Source organism: Caloenas nicobarica, chromosome 3, assembly GCF_036013445.1.
Source record: "Caloenas nicobarica isolate bCalNic1 chromosome 3, bCalNic1.hap1, whole genome shotgun sequence".
Lineage (NCBI taxonomy): Eukaryota > Metazoa > Chordata > Aves > Columbiformes > Columbidae > Caloenas > Caloenas nicobarica.
In genome coordinates, this window is record NC_088247.1 from 102,103,631 (window position 1) to 102,121,032 (window position 17,402).

The 17,402-nt window shown below is 45.4% G+C and overlaps 1 long non-coding RNA gene across 1 annotated transcript in view; it reads right to left on the reverse strand.

Moving 5' to 3' along the window:
- Window positions 1-3,525: 3,525 nt before the first annotated feature.
- LOC135987631 (uncharacterized) overlaps window positions 3,526-17,402 on the reverse strand; it is a 156,589-nt gene continuing 142,712 nt past the window's right edge. The window contains exons 3-4 of the long non-coding RNA XR_010606034.1: window positions 8,818-8,949; window positions 3,526-3,619 (exon numbers count right to left, since the gene is read on the reverse strand). This is a non-coding gene — a long non-coding RNA (uncharacterized LOC135987631). The remainder of the gene's footprint in view (window positions 3,620-8,817; window positions 8,950-17,402) is intronic.

Genomic DNA, 17,402 nt, shown 5'->3' on the forward strand with positions numbered 1-17,402 from the left:
AGAATCTAGCCTCAAGTTAAAGCATTAAAAGAAAAAAATGGTACTAGATGCCAAAAGAAGTGTGAAGGCCAAATTTCCCAATAAAATGGAAACATGGACTGTTGGAATTGTCTACCTTACATTTTTGCTCACGCACTATTCCTGGCTTAGTGTGGTGACCCTGCCACAGCGTTGGGGTTGGAGCCCTGGAGAGTTCCTGCTCCTTCCCGAACAGATCAGAGGAGCAGTCTCCTTCATACATGTGTTCAACCTGGTCCAGAAGTTCAAGCAGATGATTGTTCAAGCAGTGCTAAGGCCCAGGGATGGTTTGGGGAAGGCAGTTTCCACAGTGGCAAGTGAGGAGACAAAAGCGAAGATGAGGCTGAGCGTAAGTTGGATCAGCATCCTGCTCCATCGCAGACTACCTCTCTGCATGTTGCTTCTTGCTGATCTCCTGGAGGTATTACGGATGCCTGACCAGCCCACCCAATTTTCACAGATCTGGAGATTGGTCTGATTAGTCACCCTTCTGTGAAATGGGGCTAATGCTTTTCTCCTCCATTACTGTGAGAATACGTGGGGAGCACAGACCTCCTCCCTCTTTAGGCCTGTGCATCAGCTCAGCGGTGAAATGTCTTCCCTGCACAGCCCTGCAGCGATTTTATCACTCATGACAAAATACCAACCAGAGCCCACGTCGTGTTCTGTAAATGGCAAGTCACTGCAGAGGAACAACACTTGAAACCATTTGCCCCACCACTTCATGAACATGAGCTAGTTTTAAGTAGGATCTTAAAGGGAAAAAAAATAATCTTTTCCACTGCAGTTATCTCTGGAAACCTTCAGATGGCCAGTGTAGAATGCAAGAGCAATTCTGCCAGCCCAGCAGCTGTAAGACTTGGCCAGATTCTGCAGAGATGACAGCAAACAAATGCCCATCATGGCAGTTTGCCCCTGCCCCTTCTTTTCCCAGGGGTGCACACAACTTCCGCAGCCATCGTGTTTTTCATATCTCCACCTTTCTGCAAGGGAGCCAGGGTGGCTCATATCTCACTTCAAGAAGTGTGCCTCCCAGAGACGGGCAATTCCCAACATGGACACACAGCAGAAAGTGACTATAAAATGTTCGTGTCTGCGTTAAGACTGAAAGAAATTTGCCAAGCCTCAATTCTTTAAAAAAAAACCAAAAACCAGAACAAAACAAAAACCTCACACCAAAACAAAACAAAAACCCAACCCCCCAAAACCGACTAAATCAAGAGAAAGACATCTTTTTAATAGACTTCAAAACCAGGAAGGATTGCTGATTAGGTCTGACTCCTAGTAAAACCCAGGTCAATGATTTCATCCTATGAAGGCAGTGTCCTCCCCACGCACATAACCCGCGCCTCCCAATTAGTACTGGTTAGAGCTTTCTTGTGCAGTATCAGGAAACGCTATTTCATTGGAAGTGAAATGTGTCAGCTCCTATTACCATTTCATTTTGAAAATAAATATCAGACTACAGATTTCCAGGACAGGCCAAATGTAACATTTTGCTTTTGTAATGGCTTTTTGTATAATTTCTTGGAGGAATGGGTATCCAAACACATCCAAAAGGAAATGTTTTGATCAATATTCAGCTTTCACATGAAAATTAAACAAATACATTACTCTTTGGACAAAATGGTAAACCTCATTCTCACAGTGCTATCAACAAACCAAATACAAGATCATATACAGACATGAAGGGGAAGGCAAACAGGATTAATAGATACATGGCAATATTAATGTGATGTTGCTCACTTTTGTGCAGTAACGCCATAAGTAAATGCAGTAAGGATGAAAGCTAGTTGTGAGTCCCTCAAAAGCCCCTAGAAAGAAACCCTTTGGCTAAAACATGCATGTGATGTTCAGCCAGAAAAATATTTTCTTCCCTGTATTCATAACGGTGAGAGGATGGAAAGAAATGTCATGCTCAGGAAACAAAAAGGGCTGTTTAATCATGGAAAATTCTAATGAATTTTCACACCCTATGTCACAAAGCCTCGCTTACAAACATCAAATGATCTAATTATTGAAACCTTCTTTAACTCAAGCCTCGTTAAGGGTCTCCCACAGTGCTGAGGCTCTTCCTTCTAAAGAAATTTCAAATTATAACACACCTATGTAAATGAGCCTATATGTGCTACCCTCGCTTTTGGCTGCCTGAGACATGGAAGCCTCACATTGCAGTGCATTTTCCAGGTATTTGTCTTATCATACAGCTACCAACATTTTTTTCCTGCTTCCATTTTCTCATTTTCCCCCCTCATAGTTTATATGGCTACAATTTTCCCTATGGGAACTCCAAAGAATTTGAATTTAAAGAGAGGAGATTTTTCTTTTTTTGGCAAATTACTAAATATTACTATAAAATTTTAAAAAATATTAAAACCAAAACAAGCTTAGACATTAGAACTGGATAGGAAGGGAAGAAAAAAAATGTAAGATTTTGACCTGGGTTCCAATTCTAAAACCAGGCTGTGCATTAGGTGGTGATTTTCTGCTGTGTATCCCTTCAAAGTTCTCCTTTCCTTGCTTCCAGCCCTCGTGAGTCTGTCCCTGCAAGCACTGCACGCCGCATAAGCCGGAGGAGAACCAGTGCTGTGGGCACCGCGTATACACTACATGCATTGCCTAGAGGCAAGTGTGTACCACCCTATGGAGCTGGCAGTGGCCTGGATGCTTTTTAGAAGATATTACAGTCTGTAGACATAAATAAAAGCCCAGAGCTTCTTCGTCTGAAAGAGTAATTATTTGTCTGACTTGAGAACTTCTGCTGTTACTCATTAATAGAGTATCTGAGCACATTCCAGCTTAAATCAGTGGGAACAGAAAACTCTCTGGTGGTGGCACTTTTTGAAACTCCCTACTTAATAGCTGAACAAATATGTTCGTTGCATCTATGAAGATTTTTTATTTCATCTGAGAGCAGGCCACTATCCATTGTTAATGTTCACAAGGACATTAAGGTCCAGTTCAAAATCTGCGCTTGTATTAAGCTGAAGTAGCAACAATATAACATCAATTAATTTGTCATTAGAGGGAATGAGCCACAGAGGGCCTACAAATACACAATGCACCAGTTTTAAATACTCATTTCTGTTGTAACCTTTGCAGCCGCCAGATATGCACTGAGTTCACCTTGATGTTGCAAGCAAATAAAGCAGAAACTCCTTACAAATAATTATGGCAGCAATAGGAAAGGCAAACAACGAACCACCCGAGAAAAAGGCAGTATTGTAGCCTCTGAACTCAGCACTAAATGATGAAAACCACCCCGGGCTACCTGTGGCTAGTCAGGAAAATTTAAGAAAGGAGAGAACGCTAAGAAGGGGGTAGGCTGATACTTTCTACCGGAATGGGAACCCCTGCATTTTTCTGGGGAACCTCCCTGACATTTAAGCCACCTACTTCTTTATTTCCACTCCAGCTAAAAGGAGATCTCTAAGCATCCTTGATACAAAGAGCTTAGGAATTTAGCAACATACAACCTATTGCACTAAATACAGCTCTTACCAGCAGTAGGAGTCAAATCACTTGTCCCATACTCCATCTTCATTAAGCACGTCCACTCAGGGGAGAAGCACAGAAGACTTCAGCAGACATAAGTAGCAACCTGAAAATGTCAAACACTTACCATGAGGAGACATGACCGCCTGTTTTAGTGGCTCCTCACGTGCCTTGGGCAGGAGTGCTTTGCCATGGGGGTCCTTGGAATCTCAGAGTGGAAAGGGAAGGTTTTCCCTCCTGCTCAAACAGCCCCACAACTTGCTTAGCTATGGAAACACCTCCCACCCAAAAAAACTGGTTCAGGCAGTGCAAAATGGGTCACTTTGTTCACTGAATGTTTTCTGCTTTCCTGGCCACTTGCCACCCTGGCAAACGCCATGAGAGACAGGAAACTCTTCAGACTTGTGGGAATGACACCTCAAAAGGTTTTTTGTGGGACTTATCTCAAAATACAGGGCCTAGTTCTGCTCTCAGTTGCATCCGTGTGACTCATTTGACATTTCTTCTACAGTCACCTCCAGAACATTGAGACAGGTAACAAGCTCATGAACTGCCAGTCTCTGCCTTGTCACGATGAAGTAGTAAACAAATAGAATATTTAGACAGTCTACCATGTTGATCTTGAGACTAAATCTGTATTGCACACAGGCTTTGAGAAGCAAGCAGAAATGTCATACAATCATAGAATCATTTCAGTTGGAAGAGACTCTTGGTATCATCGAGTCCAACCATAACCCGACCTAGCTCTAGTATTAAACCATGTCCCTAAGAACCTCATCTAAACACCTTCTAAACACCACCAGGGATGGTGACTCCACCACTTCCCTGGGCAGCCTGTTCCAATGCCTGACAACCCTTTCCATTAAGAATTTTTTCCTAATATCCAATCTAAACCTCCCCTGGTGCAACATGAGGCCATTTCCTCTTGTCCTATCACTTGCTACTTGGGAGAAGAGCCCAACACCCTCCATGCTATAACCTCTTTTCAGGTAGTTATAGACTGCATTTCCTCAGGTTCCTTGGTAAAAAACCCTTCATATATTCTCTTGTGTTGGGCTTTGTAGGCTGATTTTCTACCAGGCGGCCACACTGTACTCCAGAGAGGCTGCATTCATGTAAAGACAAATGGATGAACTAGATAAAATCATTTGCAATCTTTCCATATGAGAGGTGCGAGCTGGTCTGCAAATGTCAGGGAGCAGAATGAGCAGGGCTGCTCCCTGAGGGAACACAAGCCAGGAGGGACCTCACAGCCAGGGCCCAGCATCCCACAGCGCCAAGGACAGACCTGGAGATGGCAGCCAGGTCCAGTCAAGAGTCCAGACCACAAGACAACAATCACAGTGATGAGGCAGGCCCAAGGTGAAGTCGGGCAATCAAGCCACAAGTCAAGGTTAAGGATCAGGTCCAGTGACAGCAAGGGAGATCCACAGCAACAAGGCAGAGTTTAGGTCAAGCCAGGAAGTCAGTCTGCAAGTCAGGTCTAGAGCAAAGTACTTTATGACTATGGCTGTAGGTCAGCCCCCCATGAACACAGCTCTGGCACGGAAAGACTGAATCATAGAATCATTTCAGTTGGAAGAGACCCTCAGGATCATCGAGTTCAACCATAACCCAGCCTAACTCTAGCACTAAACCATGCCCCTAAGAACCTCATCTAAACGCCTTTTAAACACCTCCAGGGATGGTGACTCAACCACTTCCCTGGGCAGCCTGTTCCAATGCCCGACAACCCTTTCTGTGAAGAAGTTTTTCCTCATATCCAATCTGAACCTCCCCTAGTGCAACATGAGGCCATTTCCTCTTGTCCTATCACTTGCTACTTGAGAGAAGAGCCCAACACCCTCCACGCTACGACCTCCTTTCAGGCAGTTGCAGACAGCGATCAGGTCTCCCCTCAGCCTCCTTTTCTCCAGGCTGAACAGCCCCAGCTTCCTCAGCTGCTCCTCATCAGACTTGTGCTCACCAGCTTTGTCACCCTCCTCTGCACTCTCTCTAGTATTTCAACATCCTTCTTATGATGAGGGGCCAAAACTGAACACAGGATTCAAGGTAGAGCCTCACCAGTGCTGAGTACAGGGGGACAATCACGTCTCTAGTCTTGCTGGCCACACCATTCCTGATACAAGCCAGGATGCTGCCGGCCTTTTTGGCCACTTGGACACACTGCTGGCTCATATTCAGCCACTGTCAATCAACACCCCCAAATCCCTCTCTGCCAGGCAGCTTTCCAGCCACTCTTCCCCGAGCCTGTAGAGCCGCCTGGGGTTGTTGTGACCCAAGTGCAGGACCTGGCGCTTGGCCATGTTCAACCTCACAGAATTGGCCTCAGCCCAATGATCCAGCCAGTCCAGATCCCTCTGTATGGTCTTCCTATCCTCCAGCAGAGCAACACTCCCACCCAACTTGGTGTCATCCACAAACTTACTGAGGGTGCACTCAATCCTCTCATCCAGATCATTGATAAAGAGATTAAACAGAACTGTCCCCAATACTGAGCCCTGGGGAACACCACTTGTGACCAGCCACCAACTGGATGTGGCTCCGTTCACCGCAACTCTTTGGGCCCGGCCCTCCAGCCAGTTCTTTGTCCATTGCAGAGTGCACCCATCCAGGCCATGAGCTGCCAGCTTCTCCAGGAGAATGCTGTGGGATACAGTGTCAAAGGCATTACTGAAGTCTAAGTACACAACATCCACAGCCTTTCCCTCATCTACTGGGTGGGTCACCTTGTCATAGAAGGAGATCAGGTTGGTCAAACAGGACCTCCTTTTCATAAACACATGTTGACTGGGCCTGATCATATGGTTCTCTTGTATGTGCCGTGTGATGTTACTCAAAATCATCTGCTCTGTGATCTTGCTCGGCACCAAGGTTAGACTGACAGGTCTGTAGTTCCCTGCATCCTTCTTCTGCCCTTCTTGTAGATGGGCTTCACATCTTCCAGTCAACTGGGACCTCCCCAATTAGCCAAGTTTGCTGATAGATAATGGAAAGTGGCTCAGTGATCACCTCTGCCAGCTCCCTCAGCAGCCTTGGATGTATCACATCTGGCCCAGGGCTGAGCTTAAATAGAGCCCTGGAACCCACGGGTGTGGTTGAAGGCCCCAGGTGAGGTTGTTCAGGGCCATCAAGACCCATTAGTGCTCTCAGGAACCTGACAGCAAAAAATACAGATTTTTTTGCGCGTTTGTTTTTATTTTTTGTTTTATGTTTGTGAAATTACTTAGGGCATGGCACAATGACCTATTCAAATAAATGCAAAGATCTGCATCAGTCATCTAGGAGTCCCAACAGAGATACTAAAATGAGCATGAAGACACAATAATGTGTACAAGTTCTCCTTAAGTCAGCCCTACCTGGTTGAGGTTGAGATGCTGTGGGTAATCACATGGGGAAGCTTGTGCCATCTCCACATCTGATTGACAGATAAAAGATTTCTGAGAACTGACTCAAGCCTTGTTTGCATGGAATCACTGAGCACCTTCTTTGTAGCACATGTACTACTACATACACACCTTATCAATGTGGGTAGTAAAGCAATAATCTGACACGCCAACTCTACTGGAGTCACAAACAATGAGCGTGTTGGCTCATCCTTGTTTGAAAGTGAGAATAAATAAGTATTATCGTTTTTGTGAGTGTTACTGTCATCACTGATTAATTGGAAAAATGAGCCATAACGGTGAGCTAGCAGAGGTTCCTTAAGATGAAAAGGTACATCATATCACAGGGAGAAAATCACTGGCCCTTACAAAAAACATTCACTGTCTCTAGGGGAAAAAATAGTAGCCCAATTAGAGGAGTACAGTAGACATTATCCTCTCCCAAAACATAATGCTGAAGTATGATAAAATAGTATTTCACCCACAGATTATGAAACATTCAGTTCTCACACAGTGGGAGATCCTTTTCAGCAGCCTTGATCTGATACTGCATTTAACACAACCTGGGGGCCTCAGGGCACTTAAAGCCCAACTGTGGGGTACATGAACTTAGCCATGCTCACCTTGACCAGCATAGGTAGGGATATAACCCTTCTTTTGCAATCACATTACTCTACTTCCTCCTGTCTAAAAAGAAAACAGTAGAAGCACATTCCTACTGCACAAGTTTATTATTGGGCTCTGTTCTTTGTAAGTGACGCTATACTCATATCCAAGCACGACAATCAAAAAATAAATAAACCATCTAAAATGGATATGGATGGTCTTGTTCTCCAGACAGTATGTGATGTTCAGAAGGACTGAGAAATGGTGACATCAAATCCATGACCTTCCTCTACAACTAGCTGCAGAGGTCCTCTGAGGTCCAGCTATAAAATTCTCTTCCCTCACTGAATCCTGCTGAATTCTTGTGTTTCACAGGGGAGCTTTGCCTTCTGTGGAAGAAAATACTTCCTTCTGACACTTTCGCATTTGCAGCTTTCAAATCTCTGAGCATTGAGGAGGAGAGATAAATAAGACAATGTGATTTATTTTCCTTCGCTAGACAGAAAGCATGGCCTGAATGAAAGATGAGGGCTCCAGATGTGCTTAACAACCATCCGTCACTGCTTTCAATGGACATGCAGCTCTTTTTAAAACAGGGACTGTTTCCACAAAGTTCATCATCTGAGGACCAAACCCTCAAAAACTCAACCCTAATTGTGAGCATTTTCTCAAAACTTCCCTCTACCTTTTTAAGTTAGTCTGACACCTTTCACCAGCCCCACCTGCCCCCGCCACCATTGCTGACTTCTGCTGCTGGGTGTAATTTAATTTCTCAGCAACACCTGGGGGCCAGTGGGAATACATGGACTCTGTTGGCACTCATTGGGGAAGGCTTGCAAAGACAGAACTGAGTGTCCCAGTCACTCCACACAAATGCTGATAATAGCTACACATCAGCCCACACCGTTGTATATCTCTCAGGACTATCTGCATCTATCAACCAAAATTGCTGAGTTTCGTGCCAGAAGTCTGGGCCTTGGAGGAAGACCGTGAGAGCTACCAAAGATAAAGAAATCTTGAAGCTGAATGCTACCTACCTTCTCTTTATCTAATTGTATCAAGAAAGGTTTCATGGAGAGAGCCTGACTCACTTCTCACACTTGCTAATTAAACCTTGTTTCAGCAGTAATTCAGTGTTAATACTCCTCCCTTATGTTTTCCGAAGAACCAGTAAAGGCGTCCATAAGAAAACTTCCTGGGAAACTCACCAGGGATAGGACTGAGTAAGTTTCTGACAAACAAAATAGAATGGCCAAAGCCAGGAATGGTTTCTCCTGAGAACAGCCCAAAGCCTGGCAAATGTAACACCCACCTGGTCCTTAGAAACTCAAGTCAGATGCTCAATGTGGGCTCCTGAGGGCATGGACTGCAGCTTGTCTTCTCCACCTCCAGCACCTGCCAGCACCACTGTCTGTTGGGCTTGTTAAGGCTGGTCTCATGCTGGCTGTATGGGGAAAAAAGAAATCAAAAGGTCTCAGGTTAGTCTTGGAGTATATTGAGAACTATAATCCGAAATATTGGTATGAGATGGAGAACCATTTCCTGTAAAGTCCTGGTTAAGACACAGGACTATTTTGAGGAGCCAAGTGATGAGGAGACAGACAGGACACAATCTCTATGCCCTTTCAAGGATGCTCATCTGCTGCCCCCTTGGCCAGCTGGTTTCGATGGCCTGGGCACACACAAAAAAAGCTGTGCCTCTCTTCCCTCCCACCCTTTCGGCAGCCCCAGCCCTGCCTGAGCCCCCATGGCAGGGAACCCATGAAAGAAAGGAATTTGTCCCTATAGCTGCTCAGGTCCAGGGACAGCCTGACCCAAACCAGCCCAGGAGATCATGGGTTTGCTTCTTGCTTTGCTTTGCTTCCTGGAAAACCAAATGCACATTCACGCAATCACAGCAAGAGGTGGATCCTGGGAGATGTTTTACACCAGAGTGGTCTGCCCCTGAATGAGTAGGCTTCAGAATAAACAGATGTGATGTCAGGTACGCTGTGGTCATAATTAATCAGTTGCAATTACTGTTCATATATATTCATGTCTCATTTGGCCATCAGCACCAAAAGCATGAAAGGACTCCCTTAGCACAGTCAGCGTTATTTTATTGTTATGGATTAAATAAGGCTTAATAATGCAAGGGAGTATTTGCAGGGAAGGGCTTGAGACTTGGGGAGGATTACAGTTTTGTTCCCAGCTTTACCACAGACATCAGCTGTGACTTGGAGTGAATCACTTAATTTTCACCCTGTACAATGGGGATTCTCCCTTCTCTTTGTTACTCTTATCAGTTTAGGGAAGAGTCTCTGACAATGTGCAGGCATCTAACAGCCAGCACACAGGCACCTTAAATGAGTTAAGGGCTTTGAGATGCTTCTGTAATAGTATGAAAAAAATCTGCTTGATAGATGAATTATATTGTTCTGCCTCATAAACATGTTTACTTGTATAACATTAAGCAAGATTTTTTTTCTTAGCTATTTTATGCAGAAAAATATCATGCTAGCATACTGAGAACTAGAAAGATCTACTGGATGGGCATCCACATTTGTGAACCGTGTAGAGATGGACTGAGAACATTCTTCTGAAGTTCCTCTTAATTACTCACCAACCACAGCGAGCCATGGGGATCGGACACTGAGGCAGCATGGGTAAATCTGAGCCAACTGAGCCTCTCCTCAGAGAACAGTAGATACCACCCAAATATTTCACCAGTGTTAAACACAAGAAGGCCCTGCTGTCTTAGCTAGATGAGAGGGTCATAGAATGGTTTGGGTTGGAACGGACCTTAAAGCCCATCTAGTCCAACTCCCCTGCAATGAGCAGGGACACCTTCAACCAGATCAGGTTGCTCAGAGCCCCGTCCAGCCTGGCCTGGAATGTCTCCAGGGATTCGGCATCCACCACCTCTCTGGGCAACCTGGGCCAGTGTTTCAACACCCTCATTGTAAAACATTTCTTCCTCACCTCTAACCTGAATCTCCCTTCTCCTATTTAAAACCATCACCCCTTCTCCTGTTGTAACATACCCTTCTAAAAAGTCTGTCCCCAAAGGGTCGATGACATACAAAGGCTGCTTTTACCAGCCTGCTCCACAACTGGGCGAGAACTAAAATAAACCCTTTGGAGCTCTTGCTGATTTTCCCAGCAGCAACCTCCCATGGCCTATCACGACCATCTCATCTTCATCGGGATTTGGAGACGGACACAAACTGACCTGCATTTAACGTGTGTTGTTACAGCCCACCGCCACTCCGGCACAGCTGAATGTGCAGGTTCTGACTCAGAAGAACATTTTCATTTGAGCCATGCACAGGGGTTCTCTATGAAATAAAACCCTGTAACTCCAAATAACTCTTTGTTAACTTCAAAGCCCTGGCAAGAGCTTTGGAGCTGACAAGACATGCTGTGAGCTGGCAGCTGGGACTACCGGGCTGACAAAGAAGCCTCCTGGACACACTTACCGTATAAACAAGAAAGGTCAGATCATTCTCCTATGGAATATGATCCTGATACCGCTTACCCATGGGGTACCTATTGGGTTACATGGACTGGCATGACCCAACCTCTGCGTGGGAGCGTGAAGAGAGCTCTACACACCAGGTTCTTCTTTTGTAGGCCTTGCAGAGCAAAGCTTTCTAGTGACAGCACACAGAAAATACCTCCGGCCATGCCCTTCACTGAAAAGGTGAACACAGCCCTTCGCCCTCCTGAGAGAGCAATCAACACCTCGGGGCCCTGGCTCAGCTAACCCAGCAGCTGGCAAAAGCCCCAGGAGCAGGAGAAAAGCAACGGCGAGCTGCTTCTCCAAGGCTGATGTCTCTCAGGACCACTTCCCAACAGAAAAAGGACAACCAAAAAGACTCTGCTTCATATAATCTTTAGCTTTTCTGTCAGTATTGTTGTGCTGCCCTGATTTCAGAAAAGGTATTAAACAGTGTCAGAGTGTAAAGCATGTTTTAATAATAAAACAATTATTATCCCCTTATGATGTAGGAATATAATAGGTTTTTAATGTATTGAATTAAACACTATCTCTTTCAATAACTGTGTTGCTAAAGCTACGATGTATAATTTATTAAGAATGGAAAAAAATTTGGTGTTGAGGATCTAAACTAAGGACTACAACAAACGCGTTGCAAAGAGGCAGAGATATTAGGGTTGGACTTGATGATCTTGAGGGTCTCTTCCAACCCAAATGATTCTATGATTCTATGATCCCCTGCCATTCCCATGGATTGGCAATACGCTGCTCTCCCCCATCCTGCACTCCCCCTCTCCGCAAGAAGGTAGGACCTGCCACAACTATCAGCTCCCAAAGACAGGGATCATCATACTTGCTATACATTTAAGCAAAGACAAGCATGCTGGTGCCAGGGCTTGGCAATATTAACTCTCTGCTGGTGCATCTCACTGGGGGAGCTCGGAAAAGAGCAGGAATGCTGGCGAAGTGGAGTGACACGCAGGTGAGGTGAGCCAGCGGACCTGTAACACCACCAGGTCTCCGGATTATCAGAGGGGAAAAAATGTCAAGTACAGATTGCAAAATGTGCCTCCCACAGACAGAGTCACTGATAAATGATCTTCAAACATCGCTGTTCAAATAACATTTGAATCATCCTCTGACTCAGTGATCAATGAACGACGGGTGACAGAAATACCAACAGACAGCTAAGACAGCAGAAAATGTTAAAAAAAAGGCAGTCAGCAAGGTGTGGCATTCACAGCTTAGTCTTTGGTGAACCGGGTCAGAAAATTACCGCAAAAGTCACTGTTCTGGATAAATCCTCTATAAAACTGTAATAGTGGAGTACAGTAGAAAATGTTCATTGGCTGCTTTGCAGTCAATGGTAATTCTTAAAATGGGAGAGCATTTATACTTTGCTCTGTCCAGTTTCTCCTAAACTTCATGTGCTTCTCTGGCACTTTTCCATTTTCTCACTCTTGATTAAAGAGCACTGAGAATCTCTCTCAAAATAGCAGTGAGAATCAAATTACGTCTGCTCCAAAAGGAGGAAGGATAGTAAGAAAATGAGGAGAAAACTTTGGTAAACATTGCTTAGGTGCATCATTTAGGACTTTGCTAGAAGAACTTTCTCTTCAATGAGTTAAAAATGAAATTTAAAAAATCGCTGTCCTATGGAGAAATCCACACAACTGCTGGCTCAGATCAGCGGCTTCCCAGTTGCCTGATAGGAAAAAAACAAAGTTTTTCAGTAAATGACTAAACAGATATAAATGTCCATGACAAGAGTTACCCATTTCTGTCGTTGCCCAAGATGACCAGACATGACCATACAGTTTTTTCATTTTACAGAAGTAGTCTTAGTGACACCATTTGGCCATATGCAAGCAAGTCTGCAAGACTTTTAAGTAAAAAAGCCCAACATAAGCAACCAGTCCACCCCAACCAAACCCAGCCAGATTTTAAACATCCCTCCTGGTGGACTTAGGTGTGCGTTTCTGTAGCAAAACAAACGCTGCTGATCTTTGGAGGCACTGAATAAAACCACTCCCATTTGCATTGTAAGACATTTTGAGGATAAAATATGACTTGTGCGATTAAAAGTTTTCCATGGTGTCGAGTTTTCTTCTAGTGATTTTTCCTTTCAGCTACGTTCTTCTAGGGGGCTGTACTTCTGAGTTTTAGGCCAAAGTAGCACCAGAAGTCAGTGGCAAAGCAGGAATTTAACCTCTGAGCACTTGTCCAGCTCTCTAACCTCCTGACAACCTTACCCCCCTGCCCGAGGAAGCCAGGGCAAAGTCTGGAAGATACATGAGGGAATCGTGACTGTACGGGCTAGACCAGACACACCACCAGCCACTGCTGACACGTGGTCCCTGGCGATGGGCAGGAGGACACCTCAGGTACTTCCCAAACGGGGCATTTGGGACTATCTCTAAGGCACCGGCACAAGGCAGCCAACAGGGCCTTCATCCAGGTGGTCCAGGGAAATATCAAACTCCACAGTGAAAGATTTTCATTTGTCCTGGTGCTACTGTGAAGTGATAGAGGAGCTTTTCCCTCCTCACACCACCAGCCTGATGAAAAGCCATCGAGCACCCGTGACACGGTGGCAGCCTTTCAGAAAAGGGCCTGTGCCACCTTGGCTTTCGACAGGGACGGTGAAAGGGAGATCAGCAGCCTCTGAGGCTTGAAAAAACACACAGCTTGCAAAGACTTAGTGAGGAAGGTGGTCTCAGGTGCAAAGCCCCACGCCGGGGCTCAGCAGACGTGCTGCTCTCCCAGCTGCGGCCGCGGCCTCCAGCCTGGGCAATGACTCGATCTCCCCGTGCCAAGGCTGGGCCGAGGCGAGAGGGGTGGGCGGTGAGCTCATCTGCCCCTCTCTCAGTTTCCCCCCACCCGCCCCACACGAGGTGACGTGAGGCCAAGCCGATGAACACACGCGGGGCTCTTCGATCCCGCAGTGACGAGCACCCGAACGGCCCCGCAGACACAAGAGAAGCAGGATGCCAAGCAGCAGCTGCCAGACCCGAGCTCACGTCCAGACCCCTGCAAGAGCTCTGCCATGGCTTTTAAAGGACCTGTTCTCTGGGGGCCGATTTGTTTATTCCCATCCCCTCCCCATCCAATATGTTATCTTTACATCGCGAAGTTTATTTCTGAACATGTCAACACACTTCTGAAAAGGTCAGACACATGAGGGCATGCGCCCGCGATGGTGCGCGGGGAGGCGCAGACACAGCTGCATTCCTGGAAATCACGATTTGAAGGGTTTTCACAGGAAAGTCTGACACAGCAGCTGGGTTGGCAGACACATGTAGGCGAGCCACCATCTTCCCCCTTTTGTTATCACTCCCATTTCATTTCTGTGCTTTGCATGAAAAATCTGAGGGTTGCTTCTAAGTATAGGTTCTGCTGGCTTTGTTTGAAAGCCTGCCATAGCTCTCAGACATGATAACATCAGCAGGGTGCTAGCTGAACTATATTTATCGATGTATTTCATAAAGGAAAAACTTAAGTGGTTTCGGAGTTTAGGTATTTTCTTTTCTTCCTTTCTTTTCATTGCAGCAGACAGCTTAGTTCTGTTATTTACCAGAGGTCATCCTGACAAGTTAGATATTAAAAGAGGAGACCCAGGATGTGTTCACGGGCAACAATGCTTTGGATAAACAACTTATGTTTGAATGAGACTTTGGAAATGCTGTTATTCAGTTTTTGTCTCCTTTTTTTTTTTTTAGATTTGAAAATAACTAAAGAAGAAACTCCATTGGTTTGTCTCATCTCTCAGCCTGAGCCGTGGCCTGCAGCTCCCAGGGTATCTATCAACTGTGACACCCCAGCAAAGCCGACTGATGGCCGGAGATTGCTGTCTGCTCCCACCAGGAGCTGTGACAGTGCCTGACCAGCGCCTTTGAACTGGGGACTGCAAGTAGAGCTGTTTAAAATAGCGAGACAGTGAAATCAGCCTTTAAGACAATAAAACAAGCAATACGCTTTTCTAGATAGTAAACATACTCCAGGCAGGTCACAGGTCCTGTTAGGTACCTGGAGATGGCCCGGAGACATGTCTGCTCCTTCCTTCACAAGCCCCTGCATGGCAGGGGATGTCTTTCTCCAGACTTGTGTAATCATTTGGTCCCCAGGTGCCCAGCCTGATGGAGAACGGCAGTGTGGAGGATGACAGAGGGATCCCCAACGCCACCATTTCCCCCATTAACGCACAGTTCTGTCCCACTCCAGGCACCCGGGGGAACAGCAGTGGGAAAGGCTGGAGAAGAACTGGTGGGGCTCTGCTCTGGGTCTTCAGGCACAGAAGCATGACCACCTCTCACCCCGAAAACCAGGGCAAAATGAACATCACAGGTCTTCACTACCACACCTCTACTTGTCAGCCACGTCCCACCAGGAAGGCAGAGCTGGAAACGATGGGGAAACCGCTCCCCTGGGGAGAGGTGACAGATAAGAGAGTGCTGAAACGCAGGCATCTGACTTGTCTGGTACATCAGCACGTCAGGGCGACAGAGCTGACGAAACGTCTGCCGACAGGCCGGTGAGAGGAGCCGGGTTTGGCTCTGTGCACCACGGTGCTGGGTCCTCATCCCGAGCTCCCAAATGCCTACTGGCCGGGGATGACCGAGAGCGGCCACGTTTGCTGCCCGGGGAGTGCGGCACCAGGGTCTCCTACAACTGCTCTGCTTCGAGCAACCACTCCCATCATTGCCCATTCCTCGCCAGGTATTTCGTTGCATGTTTAACATTAGATCCAAAAAACACCCAAGGAAATAAATCCCAGCGACCTGACAACAAAAAATTACAAGCTTAAACATTTGTTTTGTCAGCTTTGGAATTTCTCCACTCCAAATGGTAACAAAATCGACCCCATCCATCTGGAAGGAACAATGCAGAAATGCTAGAAAGTTAGGGATTTTTTTCGCAACAATATTCTGATTTGCTGTGTATGAAAAGATCCCTCAAAAGTTCAAATATTTGACAAATCACAGCCTAACCACCAAACCATCTGTGGAAAATTTTAAAGATGTAACCATGAAAATGTTCACAGTTATTCAGAAACATATCATTCACTATTTCAAAACATTTACAAGCTGTACATAGAGTGATTAATTCAGTGGGAGGGAAGGGTCTGGATGAAACCCAGCACTGTGTGGGCAGGAAATGTACCACAGCTCTTCATCTAGAGGCCGATGTTAGTGCATTAACCCGTATTTTTTCTAATTCCCACCTCTCATTTGTGAGGACAAGTGGTGCTGGCCCACTTGGCTGCCCTTGCCATCCCCAACACACCGATGGTGCTGAACACAGCCCGGGGACGAGGACACGCTGGGACAGGAGATGCTTCGTGAATATCAGACACTTGGGCTGATGCCCACCAAATCGGTGCTCTGTGTGAGGATGGAGCCACAGCAACACACCCGATCACAACAGCGAGAGTATAAACTGTTCCCAAGTCAGTCAGTCACATTACATTTCCCTAAATCATGCCTTTAAGTCGCAGCATGGAAAGTTACGGAATCACATGGGAGATACCGTATCTTAAACCTGATGAATTTCCACTTTGAATAAAAGTCAACCAGCTGACTGCAAATACAAAAATACAAAAATACAAAAATACATCTTCATGCTTTTCTTTATACTGTTGACTTTAATGCAACTCTTCACCTTTCATTTATACCTCTGAATGCTGTTTAACAGTCATCATGTTCCACCTCCCAAACAATCTAAAAGGGAGAGAAAATTATTTCTGTATAATTTTATCCCTCTGTTGCCTTTGTATTGTCAATGATAGCTCACCCCCTTTTAAAGTAATCCCTATCCCCCAGTTTCTATGTATAGCACCCACTCTCAGATGTTTAAAGAGCGAGACCCAATGTTTGCCATGGTTTCAGACTTATCTTTGGCAAACAAGGAATTGACTCCAGTATAATCCCCAAAAGGAATATATCTGTCGTTCCAAAATCCACATTCAGCCTGGCTGCCGTTGTACTAAGAAATTCAGATCCAAATCACATGGTCTTAAAAATTGCAATTTAACCTTGAGTTCACTCTCAGCTTATCTCTTAGAGGATCCTCTAGACTTAGTACCACAAGAGTTTTTACACCAAAAAGAAAACAGAAGTAACCATACGGTAAATTGCTGTCCCCTGTAACTAGAAAATCTGTAGATTGTAGCTGTATAAGAGCTGGGAGGATGGGAGGGGGAAAGAATATAAATGTATATAAATCTATTTAACTATCTATCTGTCTGTATCTGTCACAGTATAAAATCCCTCTTTACTACTGCTCAATGGCATGCCTACATAGAAATAATTTTGTCTTTCTGTGCCTCTCTTTAACCACAGAAAATGGGGAAAATTAAACTTCCTTACAACTGAATCACTATCCTTTGGGATTAATTCAGCATCACATCTGAGACTATTTAA